General features: G+C 51.4%; 1 protein-coding gene across 2 annotated transcripts in view; it reads right to left on the bottom strand.

Moving 5' to 3' along the window:
- The window catches only part of ZCCHC24 (zinc finger CCHC-type containing 24), a 62,651-nt gene that overhangs the window by 26,857 nt on the left and 14,803 nt on the right, over positions 1 to 20,991 (bottom strand). The gene's annotated exons all lie outside the window — the stretch shown is intronic.

Below are 20,991 nucleotides of genomic sequence, written 5' to 3'. Positions count from 1 at the left end.
TCCTTCTTTGATTTGATCCTGTGCAAATGTTGCACAAGTAGACGGCACACAGGCTGGAGAAGCAGAGAGAATTCAAGGCTTGCTGGGAGGCAGAGGCCATTGCTCCCTTCCACTTCTGAGCCTATAACATATGTTAGACCTGCCCTGCCTGTGCCACATGGCCCTCATGCCTTCAAAACATGACCCTGGATGCGGAAGCACTTTAGAACCACGACCCTTCCTCCAGGGAGCCTTCCCTACCAGCTCTCCTGGCAGACATCCCGCCACCCCCTGCACTGTGTATATCTCTGTAGGAAGCACTTAGGATGCCCCACTCAGTTTGTGTGTCTGTCGCCTCCTCCCCAGCCCCCTCCCCGTGGACAGAGACCATGTAGATTCCTCTCTGATCCCCAGGCTGGACACGGATCTGGCACAGAGCAGGGAGCCTCTGGGGAGGAGGGGAAGGACAAAGCGACCATGCTGGACATCACTAACAGCCTGAAATAAGTAGCTAGAGGAGAAAGTCCAGAAGGGCTGGGGAGGCATTGGGAGGGGGGCGGGCAGCAGCCTGGCGACTTCCTGGACAAGCATGCGGGCCACTGTTCCTGGTCCTCATTGTGGCTATTGTCCCTGCTGGTCCGGACAGTGGGCTCAATAGGGCCTCTGTCCCTCTTGGGCAGGCTGGCCCAGCTCGGTGGCGTCCCCCACCCCGGGCAGCTGGGAGGCGAGGGCCGACACTTCCTGTCCCCTCTGTGAGTGTTCGGAGGGGCAGGGGGAAGAGAGGGGGGCTCTCAAGACAAGCGCCCATCTATGTCCCCAAGAGGAGGGCTGCCCAGCTGGGGGAGGAGGTGGGAGTAGGGAGAGCAGTGCTGGGGACATGTTCACCCCTATGCCTCAGCCCCTTTCCTCCCAACCAGTCCTCTCTCTGAGCTGGAGCTGTCAGGAGGGCCACTCTGGCCCTCTTGCTCTTCCTTGAACAGGCCAACCACATCCTTGCCTCACCTCAGGGCCTTTGCTCTTATTGTTCCCTCAGCAAAGAGTGCCCTTCCTGCAGATCTCCTCATTATTTGTTCCCTGCTTCACTTGTGTCTATTCCAGTTGTCACTTCCTCAGAGATGCTGTCCCCAACAACCCTATCTGAACCTGACCTAACAGCACGGCACATCCGTTTGTATCTATTTCTTTACTGTCTGTCGTCCCACAGAACATGAGCTGCACTCTTCCTTAGTCTTTCTTGTTGTTCATTATGGTATGTCCCAGTGCCTGGCACAGTGCCTGGGACATAGTGGGTGCTCAGTAAATCCACGCTGAATTCACAGGTAAAAGCGACACACTGGAACATTGACCACACACTGAGAGATGTGCTCGGAAAGAGCAGAGCCCTGTGTTTGGGAGCATATGACCAGGGTGGCTGGGAGGAGGCCGCGGCAGTGCAGGAAGTCAGGCGAAGATAAAGTGGAGAGGGATCCGTGCAGACGGCGCAGCCTGCTCAGAGGGCTGGGATGGCAGGAAGCATGGAGGGCTTCCTTAGAGGCCAGACCACGCCGGGCCCTGGGACTACACTGCAGACTTGGATTTCAGCCCAGGAGTCAAGGGGAGCCAAGGAAGGGTTTAAAATCGAGGGTGGCAAGGTTAGCCTGGCATTTCAAGAAGGTCTCGGGCTACATATGGAGAATGGATTGCATGGGGGAGAGGGATGGGACATGAGGACACCAGTTAGGGGCTGCTGTCACATAGCTGGCCAGAGGTGATGGTGACATGGTCTGGGGAGGCGTGGCAGAGAGGAGAAAGGTGGAGAGACTCCAGGGACAGACAGGAGGTATAGTCCACAGGACTTGGGTTAGCCCCGGGGGAGGGAGAGCCAGGGGTCAAGGATGACTCCGAGCTGTCTGGCCTCAACCATCCTGCACAGCTGTGGGGGTCGGGCCAGGGGCTCCCTCTTGGCTGGTGACAGCCTGGCTCTGATTGGGGGAGGGCCAGGGTGGGGCAAGGGGAAGGTGATGGCAGTGCCCTGGTGGCTGGCAGTGATGGATGGAAGGAGGACTGGCCATCACTGGGGAGCAGGCGACAGTGATGGATGGGACAGCCTCGTGATAACTATCTGCCCTGGCTCCTTCCCAGAGGCCTGCCCTGGGGAGTTGCCTATAAACCTGTCACCTGAGCCACCCCTGGGGGCAGGGTCCACCCCAGAGCTGGTGTGGAGATGGGGCCAGCTACCCTGGCGTGGTGCTATAGTCTCACACACACACACACACACACACACACAGACTCCCCCGCAGGGGAGCAAATCAGCTCAGGGCAGGAAGCGCCAAGCTAGAAAGGGCCAGGCCACATGATCTCAGGACCCTGCGGCAGGCTTTCCCACTGTTCCAAGTTGTCTGCTGGGCCCCAGAACGATTCTTCAGAGCCAAGAAGGAGGAATCGATGGAGGCAGCGTTGAGTCTAAAGAGGAGGACAACCCAGGAGAAAGAGGAAGAAACTGGAGTCCCGAAGGAATGGTGGCCCGGGCCCTCCCATCGCTCAGCCCGCACAGTATGCATGGCAGTGATTTCCAGGGGCTCCCGGGGAGGCGAGGCAACCTCCAGCACCACACAGCCCGGGAGGGGCAGGATGGAGCTCAGACCTCTCAGATCCAAGTCCAGTGCTGGGAGAGGGGAGGAGCGGGCCCCCTCCAGACAGCTCTCCCAGCACCTCCAGGAGCCGCCTTCTCAGCACCGGACCCCACCATGCTCCATGAGAGGGTCTCTCAACCCCAGAGGCCTGCCGTGCCTCAGGAGAGGCAACCTGACCCCGGCCACGACACCAGGAGGGCACGTCTTCCTCCCCTGGGGTGAGGCCAGGACAGTACTTGGTACAGGGACCCCAGGCAAGCCCCCCAGAAGCCCACCATCCTCAGTCCCTGGAGCCCCCCACATGGGCTCCTTACCGGTCCTGGACTGTCTCTCCCACCCTAGCCTCCCTCCCAGCAGCCCAGAAGGCCAGAATGGCAAGAGTAGAAGGAAATACCTGGGATATCTCGGAGTGTGGAGGCCTTGGAGCAAAGCCTCCTCGCTCTGCCCACAAAGGGGCACTGAGCCCGTGCACTGAACTGGGCCCTGGGCGGGCACATGTCTGCAGACACACACGCACACAACGCCCACGAGAGGCAACATGCATGTGTATTTCCCACAGATATACGCCTTAAGATGACCTGCCACTCCGTTTTAAGTCAACCAACAGGGAAGCAAGTGGTTGGGAGGGTAGCATTCGCTCCCTAAACCTGCTCTGGGACCCAAGGTAGACGGGCTCACTCAGCTTCCCGTCAACCTCATGGTTCCCTGGGGCTTGGCAGCAGCAGGAGTCTCTGTGTGAGTATGTGCACCAGCATACTGGTGAGGGGTGTACGTGCCAGTGTGCACACTCAAAGCTCTGCGTCTGTGTGCCGTGTGCACGGCTGCGCAGAGCCCTGCTCTACACGCATCTCCACAAGCTTCAGTGGGTTGGGGGTAGGCCCAGGGCTGGTCAGCCACAGGCAGCTCTGGATTTCTAAAAATGATAAAAATAACTGCCTAGAAAATTGGGAGAATCATGCTGAAGGAAGAAAAAAATGCAACCACCCTTATCTCTGATGGAAAATGTCTTTCTATTCCCTGGCTGCGTGAGGAGGGGGCCGCAGTCTGTCTCATGACCTGCGTCTTCTCAGCCAGCCGAGCGCAAAGCGAAAGAGCTCTGGCCGGGCAGCTCCAAGGCCTGGGTTCGAATCTGGCTCTGCCATTCCTGGCAGCAAGAGCTTGGGGAAGTTTTGGAACCTCTCTGAGCCTCAGTTTCCCACTGCTCAAGTGAGAATAATAATATCTACTGAGTGAGGAGTTGGGAAGATTTAATAAGCTCACAAATGCAAAGGGCTTGGCACAGAGTTGGAGCTCAGTAAAGAGCCGACCCCCACCTTCATCGTCACTGTATGGACGCTCGCCTAGAATCTCAGACGTCCAAGGCTTTTATACCTTTTCTTTCCCATCTTGCCCACTTTCTGAAAATGCAGGAGAGTGTCTGAAATCCAAAATTTCGCCCTCTGAGTGAATATAAGTAAGCCCACTCAGTTTCCTTCAGCAAACACAAGGCGCCAGTCGGAGCCGGGCTCTGTGTGAGCGTGAAGAGCCAGCAGTGGACGAGGCCGGCCTCCGCCCCCTCCCAGCAAGTCAGGTTTCCCCACAGAGAATCTGGTTTAATCCTCACGCTAACTGTGAGTTAAGATGCAGTGGCCCCCAGCATGGAAAGGCCCAGAGAGGAGGAGAGACTTTCTCAAGCTCACACAGTGAGTGCTGGGGCCCCACCCCATGCCTGATTGTTCCCAGCCCACCCTCTGCCTCCTGGCCTCCGAGCCTGATGTGCACTGGCGCATGTGGGCACTAGTCCGAGGGGAGTGAAATGGAAGATTGTGTGGTCTGGCAGGCTAGGAAATGGGCAGGGGAGGTCACGTGGGGCAGGAAGAGCTGCTCCTGCGCCTGGTGAAATCCGCCAGGCTATAGGCTGTAAACGTACAACCCTGAGTGGCAGGGCTGGTTCCTGTCACCTCAGGGGGACGCAAAAGTGACTGGATCCCATAGAAGGTCGATGGTTCTGTGCAAAAGCGAGGCCTGAGGAGGACTGGCTGGGAGTCACCGTGCAGTAGCTGGATGCTTAGGAGTCCTGGGTTCAGGCACCAGCTCTAGCAGGCAAGTCACCTCTGCCTGCTGGGCCTCAGTTTTCCCATCTGGAATCGGGGGGTGTGTGTGTTTAGGGGAGGTGCTTTGGGTGTGAGCGACTCTAATGTCTAATACTCTGCGAACCGACAGCCCCGCTATGACACAGCTCCAGCGCACTGAGCAAATATGAGACACTGCTCCACGTCTAACCCGCTGCCCCTCCTGCTGCGTGGCAAACACATCCCTCCGACTCACTCCACCTCCTGCTCCTCTATCGACAGTGACGGAGCAGAGAGGGCTCTGTGGGGTCTCTGCTCTCCCCGCCCCCGTTCTTTCCCCCAGGAGAGGCTGTCCAGGCCGAGCAGGGCGGGGGCACGCGTCCAAGCTTACACAATCACCACCTTGTCTGGGGGAGACAAAGGCCAGGCTGCGGACCTTGGTGGCCAACTGCCCAGATGGAGTGACAGATCAGAGTTGCTGAATTTAGAATTTTTAAAAATGTTTGTACCATAATAGCTTAGATTCTTAGAATCTCTAAAATTCACAATAATAATGTGTTAGAATCACAGACGTGGAGAATCTTCATTTCAACGAACAATAACAACAGCGTGCTGAAACACAGGAAAATGTGGAAGAGTTCAGAATCACAAAATTTAGACATAGAATGATTACGGAACCTCAGACTCTAAAAAAATTCAGAACAACCTAGGATCAAAATTATCCATTGAGGGAAGCCTGGTTTCCAGAATAATAAAACTTTGTAATCTCGTGATCTAAGAAATCCGGGATTGAATATCATACCGTGTTAGCAGCGGGAACCCCTGGGATGTTCATTTCCGAGTCTCATGGAACCTTGTAATCTTGCATTCCCAGGACCTTAGAAGGACAAGGATGGTTTTGCTCACCAGCAGAGGCCCTCCCCCACACCTGCCTGAGCTCCACACCACTTCCGACTTGGGCAAAGGTGTATCAGAATCACCTGGAGAGTTGAAAAAGGCCCACGGCCAGGCGTACCCTGGATCTACTGAATCAGAATTTCTAGCACCAAACTAAAAAAAATATTCCTCAGGTGACTGTAAATTGAAGCCCCAGTTGAGAATCACTGATCTGGTAAACCTCTCTTCCACAGTACAGATAAACAGAGAATGCAAGTAACTAACCCACTGACACACAGTGGTGGTTCCCAGCCTCTACCCCAAGGTCAGGCCCCTCACTTACTTCCTCCATCTGGACCCCTTTGGCTCCAGGGAACCTGTCCCCAACTTGCTGCGTTTGCCTCAGAGCCCCCTACTCCAGGGGTGTTCCCAGTGGTCTTGGGGACCAAGCGGGCCAGGACAGAGTGAGACACCTGGAAGCTGCTAGGCTCACAAAGCTGGCCCCCCTCTTCCCCCCACTCACATGCTCAAAGCCCTCTAAGTTGTTTCAAAGTGGGGCTGGAGGGCCACTGAGAAGGTCATTAAGGTCAATCCCCAGCCTCCAGGAAAGCCTGTCATGAAGAAAGGCCCCAGGCATGGGGAGTCAGAAGCCAGGGTCCTCACTGTCACTAGCTTGCTGTGTGGCCTTAGACAAGTCACTTGTCCTCTCTAGGTCAAAATGGTCTCAAGGCAGAGGATGGCCAGAGAACCCCTGGGAATCCCTTCCACTCTGCCTCTTGACCCCACGCAACATGGCCACACATTTAAGACGACGGGAGTCCTCGGCGTCCTTTGCTGGCTTGTTCTTGGTCAATCAGGAAGTCTCTTCCTATGTCTAACCCAAAACATTCCAGCTGCAGCTTCAGCCCTCTGCCCTTCTGCATGAAGATGGAGCCTCTTTGGGCACCAATGCCCACTCGCTGCTCAAACAAGATGGCCAGCCCTCCTGTACCCCAGCTGCTGCAGGCCGGCCTTGCTGACTCCCGTAGGTGCCGCGCTCCCAAACAAATGAGGGCTGATCCCAGTTTTAATCTGATGTGCTCACAGCTCCTAGCGGGGCAGGGGTCTTGCTGGGCCAGAGTGTTTCCTCCAATGAGATGGGAATTTCCAGCCAAGAAATATCAGACTATGGAAAGAAGGCCCAAGAGACAGTCTCCAGGAATGGGGAAGTGGGAGCCCAGATGTTCCTTAGACCGGTGATTCTCAAATTTTAACATGCCCACGAGTCACCTGGGAGCTTGTAAAATGCTGATCCTGATTCAGAAGGTCCGGGGTGGGGCCCAAGGTTCTGCATTTCTGATAAGCTCCCGGTGAGGCTGCTGCTGCTGCTGGTCCTTGGACCAAACTTTGAGAAGCAAGTCGTTAGATGTTCATAAATAAAAATCTTTTTATTCCTAAACACCTATTACTTTTATTCAGCTTGGCTTGTAATTCATTTCCAGCTTTGTTAGCTCATGAGATCCACATAGCAGCCCTGAGGGACAGACGGGATCATATGGCTGGGTCCCCTGCACAGAAGGGGAAACTGAGGAGTAGCAAGGGCAAGGGGCTTGTCAAGGTCCCCCACCAGGATACAGTTCCTCTTCTAACCTCCTCTTCTGTGGTTGGTTAGAAGCACACACCTTGGCAATGAGTAGTCCACCCAGCGACTCCCTGTCCTGCCTCCCACTTAACTGTGCGGGCCTGGAGGTAGGAGCCAGCTCCTCTGCCCTGAGGCCTCCCAGGGGTCTCCAGGGAGCCCTTGCTGAACTGTGCTGGCTACTTATCTGGATCGCAGTGGCCTGAGTTGGTGGAACAGAGGATTAGGAATCAGCCAGGCTGTAGAACCAGGCTCATTGAGCTCAAATCCCAGCTGTGCCTTTAGCTCCTGTGTGACCCTGGGGGAATTCCTTGATGTCTCTGAGAACATCCATAATGTGCAAGGATCCAGCACAGTCCCTGGTACATGGAGGGTGCTCAGCCAATGTTAGCTCCCTGCCTTCCTTTCCTTCCCCACATCCCAGTTGAGTTTTGTTCATTGCTTCCTTCCTCCCTCACATATTTATGACAGCACGGCCTCTGAAGCAAGACTGCCTGGAAATGCATCTGAGCTGTGTGACCCTGGGCAAGCCACTTACCCTCTCTGTGCCTTAGCTTCCTCCTCTGTGTAATGGGGATAATAAGAGAACACAAAGGGCAGTTGTGAGGGTTAGATGAGTCTATGTGTATAAAGTGCTCAGAGCAGCATCTGGGACACAGCAAACGCTCCCTGCGAGTGTCGCTGCTGTACTCTTCACATCACGTCCACGTGACAGCCCAGCTCTGTGGCAAGTGCCATGGCACACACTGGGGTACAGTGCTGAAGCAGCAGCAAGAGCTCATGCTTGCTGAGCACGCACCATGTGCCAGGCACCCTGCTAGTGATTTCGTGGACTTCCTGGCCCCACCCTACCCCCCGCCCTAGATCAAAGCCAAGAGAGAACACGAAAGTACCCAGGTGGTTGTGAGAGCATCCTTTGGGAACACAGAGCAGGGAGTGACTGATGGATGGGGAAGCTCAGACGGACTGTGGCAGGAGGGGACGCCCGGCCCTGTTTGAGCTTCACTCTCCCCAGCAAGGAGCGGAGGAGTGTGGGCTTCTGTCCGCTTTTACCCCTGGTCATCAGGCTCCCCGCCTTAGGGACCCGCCTCCTCACCAACACCTCAACCCATGGGATGCGAGACACAGCTCCTGCATAAAACCTCCCTCGCTAGCCAAAGCCAGGGCAGCCCGAGGATGCAGGCAGGGAGGAAAGCCGGGGCACCCTCTCTCCCGCAGCCTCATTTCTGTCTGGGCCAGAGCACTGCAGGTGCACAGCATGTCCTAGTGGATGGTCCATTCTCCTGGGCAGAGAGGGGCAGTGGGAAAGGCTGGGTCCTGGGGTCAGATGGACTTGGCCTCATCCTAACCAGCTATGGGACCACGGGCAAGTTGCTTAACCTCTCTGTGCTACTTTGTACAAAATAGAAGGAAAAAAGGGAGGGAGGGAGAGGCGAAGAGAGAGAAGGCAGGCAGATGGCCTGCAGACGCGGCCCAGGCTAGAGTAAGAATGCAATGAGATACTGATATGGAGGCGCTTCACAGGCATGAGGGAGGTCTCGCTCCCCCGGGGCCCCACCCCACTCCATGGCATTCCTCCCCTGCATCTGCTGCCCCACTTCTCTGCAGCCGTAGCCTGAGAATGGGGGGGCCTGAGGTGAAGGGCGTCCAGCTCTTAAAGGCAGGCCAGATGGGTAGTGCCGGCTCCTGGAGCCCAGAGGCTGGGCCACCTCCCTCCCCAGACAAAGCCATAGGATGCAGGAGGGACCCAACGCAGGCCCCGCCCTGACATGGCGGAATGGAAACTGCTGCCGTCAAAACGTGCCCCCAAGACCCCCTGGCAGGCGAGGGCAGAGGCCACGGCAGCCCCCAGGCTCACACCCGCCCTGGAGGCCCATACACTCTCACTCGCTCACCTCAATCATTTCAGTCAACATTTTGTGAGCACCCGCTGTACGCAGGGCCTGTGCCTGGCTGCTCACCGCGTGGTGGGGCAAACAGCACAACTTAATAGTTTTCAAGGCATGTTTCCCTGCCCCATCACCTCTGATCTCACAGAAGCCCTGACAGATGGGCTTCATGGCTGACCCCGTTTCATGCACTCAGGGGGCATGGGGACTCCAGGGCAGGGTCGACTGGGCCAAAGTCGAACAGCGACTGAGCAGCACCCCTGGGACAGGAGCTCGGGTCTTCTGACCCCAGAGCCTCTGCCCTCTTGCCAGCCAAGCAGACACAGACCCTGCCTGGGATGAGCTCCCTGGAAGTGGGAAGAGGGTTGTGCCAGGATCGGCCCCAGGCTAGGCAGGGCTCAGCAAGACAGGGTGGGAGTGAGGTAGGGGCCGTCGAGGGGCACAGGGGGATGCTCCACGGGAGAGGGCACATTTGGGCTGGGCTTGGAGGAGAAGATGGAGAAGGTGAGAGCGAATTACCAGCTGAGGGCACAGCATGGGCAAAGTCCTGGGGTGTGAGAAGGCTCAGCAGAATTCAAATGGCAAACAGCTGGGGACACACTCCAGGACAGCGGCAGAGCGGAGACTGCATGATGAGGGGCCGTCCCCTGTCCTCCAGGGACTAGATGGGGCGGCAGGACAGGTGCAAAGCCATTGCAGGCCTTAGAACCAGGTCCTGGGGTGGGGATGCTGGTAATGAACCTCAGTATTCAGAGAGGAGAGGCTGGGGGCCTGGGATGGCTGCGGAAGGTGCCCTGAGGGAGGAGGGTTCAAGCTGGGCTCTGAAAGGGCAGTCGGAGGAAGAGATTAGGGAAAGGCATGCAAGCTGGGGGAACAGCACGAGCAAAGGCAGAGGCTGGAGGGCCCCAGGTGTGGGGGTGTGCAGGCAGGTGGGTGCGTGCCCCTGTGTGGGTGGTTAAGCCTGGTTGGGGTGGGGCAGGGAAAAGGAAAGACGAGGCTTCAGGGCCTGTGGTGTCCCAGACTGCTTCTCATCTACCTCTCACCAACCCTGCAAAGCGAAGCACATGAGCCTCCCTTTACAGATAAGGGCAGATAAGGCTCAGGGAGGCCCAGCAACCTGACAAGTAATACTAACAAGAGAGCTGCCATTCACTGAACGCTTGTGGGATGCCAAGCACTGCATCAGCTACTTTGCCCACACATTTCCCACAACACCCTACAAGGTGGGCGAGCCCATTTTACAGATGCCTGGGTAAAGTTGTGCAATGTGCACAAGAACACAGCTGAGAAAGAGCACAAGTGAGGTTTGAGCCCAGATCAGTGAGACTCAGCTGCCCTGTGCTCTCCCGTCCTCATTGAGGTTGAGAAGGCCAAGGGATGACCCAGCCAGAACCTTCCACGGGGCCTTGAGAACTACCCTGAGCTACTCCAAGAGGAAAACAAGCTGTGTGAGAGGCCAAGGCCAAGAGCCTGGCACACAGGAGGCCATGGGCAGGTGAGGAATTAATAAGTGAGTGAAGGAGATCTTTCTGGAGTTCAGAGGAGAGCAGTCCCTTTGAGCTTGAAGGACAGCGGAAATCAGAGAAGGCTGCCTGGAGGAGGCAACATCGGGAAGTTACTCAGCCCAAGGATGCAATTGCTCCACTCCAGCCCTCCATCCACTGGCCCTTGCAGGTGGTTAAAGGACCAGAAACAAGTCCTGGCTCCCAGGCTCTGCCAACATCCCCATGCCTCAGAGCCCAGGTACAGAGGATTGAGAAGGTGAGGCCAACTGACATGGCAAAATTCCTGGGGGCCTCTGACTATCTGTTGTCCATTTAAAAGGAGAACTGGCAGCCGAGGATGTGAAACTGGCCCTCTCGGACTCTTTCCTGCCAGGCTCGGGGCAGCAGGAAGGATGTACAAGTGGCTGCCCCGTGAGCCCCTACGCCCTGTGCCCCGCCCTTCCATCTCCCCTGCAGCTGTTCCCACTTGTCCGCCAGAGTGAGCACTTGGTGGGTCCATCCTTCCGCCTGGGCCAGAGGGGAGCTGCCAGCCCACAGGTGGCACTGGGCACCTTTCAGCCATGCCCCATTGCCCCTTCTCCCAGAGCACCCACCAGCCTCCAGGGCCCTGCCTTAGCCCTCTTCAAGCCAACTTGCATGACCAAAGTCATCAGAGCCTGCCCCTGCCTCCTCCGAAGGCTCCTGGGGAGCACAGCCTCTTCACACGTCACCTCTGCAGCCCATCCCAGAGGCAGCCCCCCTCTGTGGGAAGAGGGTGGGATGGGAGGTGGAGAGCCCCCTCTGATGACCCCCACAGCCCTGAAGCACTTCCTCAGACCTCTGGAACTTCTCAAACCGGTTTGAAACAGCTGAGCTGAGGCATAATAATAATGACAGTCATTAACACAGTCACAACAGCTAACAGAGTGCACAGAGGTGCCAGGCTCTCTGTTAAGCACTTCAGATAAAACAACTCATTTATCTTCACAACATCCCATGGGGTAAGTTTTTATTATCTTCATCTTACAGAAGAGGAAACTGAGGCCTAGAGACATTTAATTAATTTTCCCAAGGCACACAGCTAGTACGAGGCAGTGCGGGGGGTTGACCCCAGGTGGGCCGGCTTCATGCTGCAAGGAGAGGGCCTTGGAAGAGGAGGGAGAGACGAGAGACCACAACACTGGGTTTGGGGGACTACCCCAACATCAGCACTTAGGCCAAGCAGCAGTCAACTACACCATCCCACCAACACCCCTCCAGCTAACATTCTCTGAGCACTCACCACATTCCAGGTTCTGGGCCAAGCACTGGAACATCACAGCCCAGGCCCCTAGGTCAGTCAGCTGGCCCCAGGTTCCAGAGGAAGCCCCGGCAATGACCGGCTCTGTCCACATGCAGGCCACCCGCCCGGGGTGCAGGCCTTCCTCAATGGAATCATATAATGACACTGTGTCCTCCCTCCCTTCCTTCTTCTCTCCCCACTCCGTCCCCTCCTTTCTTCCTTCCTTTTCCCTCCCTCTATTGATCTTTCATAACACGTAGTCCAGGCCCAACGCTGTGAAAACCTGTTTCCCCACCAGGACATTGACGGCTCTGAACTAATCCCTGGTCACGGGCCCAAGGTTCTGCAGAGGAAATCCTGCATACCCTCAGTCCCTCTCTGCCTGTCCCCTCCACAGGCTCCAGCCACTCTGGCCCCAGAGGAAACCCAGGCCTGTAGTGAGGTCAGGACCGGAATAGGAGGTTGGAAACTCCACGCTGGGGTCAGACGTGGGCTGGTGGCCACGGCCCTCCCTGCCTCCTTCAGACATGCACAGGGACCAGCCTGCTCTGGCCTGGGGAGAGGTGCAAGGGTTGGGGTCCAGGGCTGCAGAGACCTGGGTGGGGGAGAAGCGGGCCAGGCTAGCCTCTGCCTTCTCCTGCCTCCTGCCCCTCCCCCCAGCAAGACCCTGAACCTATTTACATCCCGCCTCTAAGGTTTCAGCTGTTCTAGGATTCTCTCCCTGCTCTATTTTTCTTCTTCTTTTGCAATCTCCAAGAAACCCGAGCTGCCAGATGGGTGGGGGCGATGATTGTTTTCTGTCTGACATCTGGATTTCATTAGCAGCCCTGGGCATGCTGACTCAGGAATGGCAGCTCCCCTGGGCTCAGGCCTCCCCAGACCCCTCGCAGTGCCTGGTCCTTAGCTGGAATCGGGAGGCACAGGTGACGACACCTCTCAGACCTCCCTCAAAGGAGTAACCAGCCCCACAAGAACATCCTGGGAGTGGTGGAGGCTGGGGGCTTAGAGAATTTCTGCTCCCAGCTCAGCCCCCGATGGGTGGCTGCCAGGCTGGGTGTGGCTGGGCTTGACCACCATGAAGGGTGGATAGAAGGCTTAGGGAAAGGACACCGGGTCCTGGATGTACTGCCCCCATCCACACCCCAGCCTCCATTCCTACAGAGGTGCTGAGTGGGCCATCAAGGCAGGGAGCCCTGTACTGACTCCAAATCGCAGACACATTTTGGAGAGGAGGAAAGGTGGCCCAGAGAGGTTAAGTGATTTGTCCAAGGTTGCACAGCTGGTAAATAGAAGTGGAACTTGAACTGTGGTCTTTGGGTTATAAATTTGAAGCTGTTTCCTTTGAACTCAACAAGATGTCCCTTCACTAACATCACAGTTCTTACTGTTGGCATATGGACCCTCAACCCTGTCTAAGCTTGAGAGAAAATGTAATATCTGGAGTTTTCATGTCCTATCATCAGAGAGGCCCGTGGTGACCACCCAACCTAAAGCAGCCCCCAGACACTCTTCAGGGCCACATTATAACTCTGGTGGGTTCCTTCCTCCATAAAAATTTATTAAAAATGATATTTTATGACTGCATTGGTATAAAGACAAGTACTATCAGGATAGATTCATTATTATTACATTCACTTTTTTCTTCTGGTTTTAAAATAAGTAAAAATTAAAACATTTTTGTGGGCCCCTAAAAGAATCCTGGGCCCTAGGCACCGTGCCTGCTGTTTCTCCTGGAGAAGTCAGCCTGGCATTATCTACCAAAGCACTCTTATTCTGCAGAACACTGCTTGCTGGCTGTTATCTCCTTATTTTCTCGTTGATTTGTGCTTATTGTCTGATTTCACCAACTAGAACACAAGCTCTAAGAGAGCGGGAACCTTTCCTGGTCTGTTCACTGTGGCATCCTCAAATGCCTACTACATGCTTGGCACACAGTAGGTGTTCAGTAAGTATTTGCTTACTGAATAAATGAAGGAGAGCCTATCATTTCTGGCAGGTGTATTTGTATCCCAGGTAGTGGTACCCCATTTGCCCAGGTGGCAATCTCAGAAATCTGGTAGCCCACCTCGACACTTTATCCCTCTTCCCCTTACCCGCCTGGTCACCACGCTCCGTAGACGGTACTTTCTCAAGTGTCCAGAATTTGTCCCCTCTTCTCCAACCTTTGCTCGCCCTTGTCTTTTGTCTGGTCTTATCATCTATCCACTTTCCTGGACTGGTTTCGTCTGCAGTCTTGCCTCCTCCAGCCCGGCCTCTAACCTGCCACCAGTGTGATCTTTCAAAATGCCAATCTGAGCATGTCACCTAAAACCCTTGGATGGCTTCTCCCTGCCCTCCAGATAAAGTCCAAGTTTGTGCAGCCTGGCACACAGGCCCTTTGCCACCTGCTGTGGCCACACCTCCTGCTCCTCCCCTTAGGCACCCGGAGTGCCAGCTGTCACCAAGGGCTCGCGGTTCCCGGAAAGCATACTCCCGTTATTTACACGCTTGCTTGGAAGCCTTCCCCACCCCAGATCCAGACTCCTCCTTTCTGAGGCCTCCCATGAAGCCCCAGGCAGAGCCAGTTCCTCACTGCAAGCCTCAACCACAGTCCTAGTTACACTGAACTGCCAACAGTGTTTCTGTCTGTCCCACTGAGGACAGGAGGAAGGCCTTGTCTAGCACAGGCCCGGCACACAGTAGGAACTCAGGAAGGGTTGGTGATTGTAGCATGTCTGGGCCAGGCTCTGTCCTGGATAGACTGTGCCCCTGGGCACAGATGTGGCACCAGGCCAAGCCCCCACCACAAACACACACATCCGTGCAGGCAAAAGTGCAGCTGGCTCAGAGCAAGCTGCTGCCACTCAGGTCTTCACAGGCCTGCCACATCGGTGTGCAGAAGTGAACATGAGAAGCCCAGAGGACCTACAGGCAGGCCCTGCAGATAGCAACCATGCCTCCCCTACAGCCCAACAGGATTTCTGCAGCCACCAGAGCTGGCGGCCCCAACCCACCCCTGGCCTCCTTGACTGCACTGGGGCAACAGACACCCTTGGGCTGGACCAGTGTTGGAATCTACCAGACACATAGACTTGGTCTGGCCTCTGCCCACATTGTCCTTGTCCCTCTTCATTTCTAGCAATGTATCTTTTTAAAGAAACCTGACTTTCTGAGAATGATAGTGGAGATCAAGGTCTGGCTGCTAAGGCAGATAGTAGAACCTAATTTAAAAGGAATGGGCTCCGGGGACGGCCCCCTGGCTTAGCAGTTAAGTGAGCGCGCTCTGCTACTGGTGGCCCGGGTTCGGATCCCGGGCGTGCACCAACGCACCGCTTCTCCGGTCACGGTGAGGTGGCGTCCCACATACAGCAACTAGAAGGATGTGCAAATATGACATGCAACTATCTACTGGGGCTTTGGGGAAAAAAGGAGGAGGATTGGCAATAGATGTTAGCTCAGAGCCGGTCTTCCTCAGCAAAAAGAGGAGGATTGGCATGGATGTTAGCTCAGGGCTGATCTTCCTCAGCAAAAAGAGGAGGATTGGCATGGATGTTAGCTCAGGGCTGATCTTCCTCACACACACAAAAAATAATAACAATAAAAAAATAATAAAAATAATAAAAGGATTGGGCTCTGAAATCAGGAAGGCCTGAGTTCCAATTCCAGCTTCGCTGTTCACTGGCTGTGTGACCTTAGGCAAGTCACCTAACTTCTCTGGGTGTCAGTTTTATCATCTGGCAATTGACCTGATAGAGTTTTTGAGAAAAATAAATGAGCTAATGAATATCATACACTAAGCTCAGTGGTAAACTCAATGCTTAGAGACTATTATTATTGTTGTTAATATTATTATTACTCTTGAACTGGAGGCCTGACACACTGAGTGGGGACAGCAGCAGAGGCAGGTTTTTTCAAGCACTGAATGGTAGACATTCTTAGCTCCCAAGCCTTCTTGGACCAGGGCTGACATTGGCTGGAGATGGACCCTGGCCCAGGCACAGCCTCACCCCACAGAGGGGCTGCCCTTTGGCGAGATTGGCATTTGCTCTCTAGCAACTTCTGCCTCTGCTTCAGGAGCTCCCAGTTTTCTTGCAGTGCGCAAATCCCCCTGCCCTGCCCCTGGGGCCCATGAGTAGCCCCTTCAGTTTGTGAGCTAAGCTCTGGACACCTCTATTCCACCCTTAGGTTGGAAAAGAATCAATTAACAGGTTCCCACCCCCTGGTTCCTGTGTCCCCCACCCAGGCCACTGGCAGGAATGCTTTCCCTGCACTTTCACTGCCACCCTCCTCAGAGCCCCAGAGATCCAGGGGCAACTTCAGGTCCTAGGCAGCACTGGCCTAGGGGTCTACACATTCCACCCCCTGTTGGACCATTTAAGATTCTAGAAGTATTTAGACCATTTAAAGATCATTCCACAGAAGGAGAGGAGAGAAAGGAGCAGAAAAACTACTTGAAGAAATAATGGCTGAAAACCTCCTAAATTTGATGAAAAACTTTAATTAATACATCCAAGCAGCTCAACAGACTCCAAGTAGGATAAACAGGAAGAGATCCACAAATGGATACATCATAGTAAAACTGCTGAAAGCCAAAACAAGGAGAAAATCTTGAAAGCAGGAAGAGAAAAATGACACGTCGTTTACACAGAGATTCCAATAACATTAACAACTGACTTCTCGTCAGAAATGATGGAGACCAGACGGTAGTGGGATAACATATTCAATGTGCTCAAATGAAGAAAAACTGTCAGCCACGAATTCTATACCCAGCAAAGCTATCTTGAAAAAACGAAAGTGAGATAAAGACATTCCCAGATAAACAAAAGCAGAGAATTCAATGCTAGCACACCCACCTTTCAAGAAATACTACAAGAAGTTCTTCAGGCTGAAGGCAAGTGACCCCCAGATGGTAATGCAACTACACACACAAAATGGAGCACCAGTTAGGTAACTACGTAATTGTCAAAGACAGTATAAGTGCATATTTCTTTTCCTTTCTTCTCTTAGTTGATTTAAAAAGCAATTATATAAAACAATATGTATATAATTGTATTATTTGTCCTATAGCATATAGAAATGTAATATATTTTCCAATAACAGCACAAAGGAGGCAGGTGGGAGCAAATCTGTCTTGGACTAAGGAAATGACTCCAGGTGGTAACTTGAATCCACAGGAACAAATGAAAAGAACTGGAGATGGAAAATAAGAAGGCTAATGTGACAAAGCTATGGGTATATACATATATAGTTGCCCTCCTTTCTCCTTTCAGCTTCTCTAAAACACATAAAATTATATAAAGTAATAATTATAACAAGTATTGTTGAATTGTAGTACATATAGACGTAATATGTATAACAACAATGCCATAAAACTGGGAAAGGAGAAGAGAGCTATATTGGACTAACATTTCTATATCTCATTGGAATTAAGTTAGTATAAATCTGAAGCAGATCCTGATAAGCTAAGCTGTAATAAGATAAGCCCTAGAGCAACCACTAAGGAAATAGCTAAAAAAAAATGGTGAAAAAATCATTAAAGAAATTAAAATGTTACATTAGAAAATTATCACTTAATGCAAAATAAAAAGGAGTAAAGGAGGCATGGAGTAACAAAAGAGACGTGAGTAATTTAGAAAACAAAAAGCAGAACAGCAGGAGCTGGTCCCGTGGTGTAGTGGTTAAGTTTGGTGCGCTCCACTTTGGCAGCCTGGGTTTGTGGATTTGGATCCTGGGCGCGGACCTACACCACACATCAGCCGTGTTGTTGTGGCAACCCACATACAAAGTAGAGTAAGACTGGCATAGATGTTAGCTCAGGGCTAATCTTCCTCAAGGAAAAAAAAAAAAGAGGAAGATTGGCAGCAGATGTTAGCTCAGGGCGAATCTTCCTCAGCAAAAATAAAAGGTAAAATGGCAGACCTAAATCCAACTATATCAATAATAGCATATATCAAAACAGCATTAATAATAGCATTATCAATAATGTGAAAGGATTAACCAATCCAAAAAAAAGGTAGGGATTGTCAGATTGGATAAAAAATAAACCAAGATTCAACTATATGCTGTCTACAGGAGACACACTTTAGATTCAAAGATATAAACAAATTGAAAGTAAAAGGATGGAAAAAGATCTATTATGTAAACAGCAACCATAAGAAAGACAAACTCAACTTTAAAACAAAAAAATGTTACTAGAGATAAAGAGAGACATTTTACAGTGACAAAAGGATCAATCCATCAGGAAGATACAAAAAATTTAAAAAAAAATTTTTTTTTGTGTGTGAGGAAGATCAGCCCTGAGCTAACATCTGATGCCAATCCTCCTCTTTTTGCCGAGGAAGCCTGGCCCTGGGCCAACATCCATGCCCATCTTCCTCTTCTTTATATGGGACGCCGCCACAGCATGGCTTGACAAGTGGCGCGTCAGTGCATGCCTGGGATCCGAACTTGCGAACCCTCGGGCCGCCGAAGCAGAGCGCGCACACTTAACTGCTGCGCCACTGGGCTGGCCCAAGATACAACAATTGTAAACATAGATGTACCTAATAACAGAGCACCGAAACACGTTCAGCAAAAACTGACAGAATTGAAGAAAAAATAGAAAATTCAACAATAATAATTGGAGATTTCAATACCCCTGTTTACAATAAAGGATAGAAGAACTAGGCATAACACCAACAAGGAGATGAAAGACATGAACAACACTATAAACCAACTAGACCTAACAGACGTCTATAGAACATTCCACCCAACAACTGCAGAACACATTCTTCTCAAGCGTGTATGGAACATTCTCCAGGATAGCTCAAATGCTAGGCTATGAAACAAACCAAAATAAGTTTGGAAGCATTGAAATAATACAAAGTATGTTGTCTGACCACAATAGAATAAAATTAGAAATCATTAAAAAAAGATAATTGGGAAACTTGCAAATATGTGGATATTAAACAACATACTTCTAAATAACCAGTGGGTCAAAGAAGAAATCACAAGAGAAATCAGAAAATATCCTGTGGTAAATGAAAATGAAGACACAACATACCAAAACTTATGGGATGTAGCTCAGAGGGAAATTTATAGGTGTAAAGCTCTCCATTAAAAGAGGAAGAAAGATGTAAAATCAGTAACCTAAACTTCCACCTCAAGAAACTAGAAAAAGAAGAGCAAACTAAACCTAAAGTAAGCTGAAGGAAGGAAATAATAAAGATTAGGGCGAAGAATTGAAGGCAAGGACTCAAAAGAAATATCTGTACACTCATGTTCATAGCAGCATTATTCACAGTAACCAAAAGGTGGAAGCAATCCAGCTGTCCATTGATGAATAAATGGATAAACAAAATGAAGTACATGCACACACACACACACTGCCTCAAAAAAGGACGGAAATTTTGACACATGCTACCACATGAATGAATCTTGAGGCCATTATGCTAAGTGAAATAAGCCAGTCACAAAAGAACAAATACTATGATTCCACTTATATGAGGTATCTAGAGTAGTGAAATTCACAGAGACAGAAAGTAGAATGGTGGTTACCAGGAGCTGAAGGGAGGGAAGGAGAGAGAGTTATTGCTTAAAGGATACAGAGTTTCAGTTTTGTAAGATAAAAAGAGCTCTGTGGATGGATAGTGGTGACGGTTGCACAACAATGTGAATGGACTTAATGCCACTGAACTGTACACTTAAAAATGGCCAAGATGGTAAATTTTATGTTATAATTATTTTACTGCAATTTTAAAAAAGATTGGAGTGAAAAGTAGTAAAATAGAGACTAGAAAAACAACAGAGGAAATCAACTAAACCAAAAGTTGGTTCTTTGAAAAGTTCAACAAACTGATGAATCTTCAGCTAGATTGACCAAGAAAAAAAGAGAGAAGACTCAAATTCAAGAATCAGAAATGAAAGAGGGGGACATTATTACCAACCTTATAGAAATAAAAATGGTTATGAGAGAATATTATGAGTCACTGTACGCCAATAAATTAGATAACTTAGATGAAATGGACAAATTACTAGAAAGACACAAACTACAGAAACTGACTCAAGAAGAATTAGAAAATCTGAATAGACATATAACAAGTAAAAAGATTGAATTAGTATTAAAAAAACTACCCACAAGAGAAAGTCCAAGCTCAGACGGCTTCACGGGTGAATTCTACCACACATTTAAAGAAGAATTAATATTGATTCTTCACAAACTCTTCCAGACAATAGAACAGGATGGAACACTTCCCACATCATGGAACGATAAATGCTACAACATGGAGGAATCTTGAAAACAATATGCTAAGTGAAAGAATCTAGTGACAGGAGACCACACACTATATGAAATGCCCAGAATAGGTAAACCTATCGAGACAGAAAGCAGATTAGTGATTGCTAGGGGATGGGGGATCGGGGGGTGGGATGGAGTGGTGATAGCCATAGCATATACGAGGTTTCTTTCTGGAGCGATGAAAATGTTCTAGAACGGATTGTGGTGATGGTTGCAGAGCTCTGTGAATATACTAAAAATCATTGACTTGTACACTTGAAATGGGTAAATTATATGGTATGTGAATTCCATCTCATTAAAGCTGTTACCAAAACAAGCATTCCACTTTTACATATTATATATGCTGAGCTCTTACATAATATTTCATTTGAAACCAAGGCTTCCATGGTTTATGAAAGCCTTGTCCACCCGTTCCCTCACTCAGGAAGACCTGTACTAAGCACCTGCTGTGTACAGCATCTTGTGCTGGCATGAAGGTCAGACATCGAGGGGTACAGAGATGAATCTGGCCCAGCACCTGCCCCTAGAGCTTGTGGTCAGATGAGGGGTGGGGAGTATCCAATTAAATTCCAGCCACCAAAATATCTAGGACCTTGCCAGGTTGGTGCACTCTCCATTGTGACACAAGGGAGAAAAAAATAATGCTACAACATTTACTGAGTGCTTACTGTGTGTCAGGCACTGTGCCAAGCACCTTCCACCATTCCTTCATTACAACAATCCTATATGTTAGTGCTCTCATCAGCCTCCTTTTACAGATGATGAAACCGACGTTTTGAGCCTCTGCCCTCCCATCTCTCTTGGAGCGTGGAGGGAGATCTTTGGACCTGCAGGAGTCCCGGATAGAATCAGGTTTGAGATGGGGCCGGAGGAGGGCCTCTACCAGCTCAGGGGAGAAAGTGAGGCTCTACCGGCCATGGGGGTCTCAGCTTGGAATGGCATGGAT

The sequence above is a fragment of the Diceros bicornis genome, chromosome 6, assembly GCF_020826845.1.
Source record: "Diceros bicornis minor isolate mBicDic1 chromosome 6, mDicBic1.mat.cur, whole genome shotgun sequence".
NCBI classification, from domain to species: domain Eukaryota; kingdom Metazoa; phylum Chordata; class Mammalia; order Perissodactyla; family Rhinocerotidae; genus Diceros; species Diceros bicornis.
The sequence above is the reverse complement of the archived record's forward strand: the minus strand, read 5'-3'. Positions and strand labels throughout refer to the sequence as shown.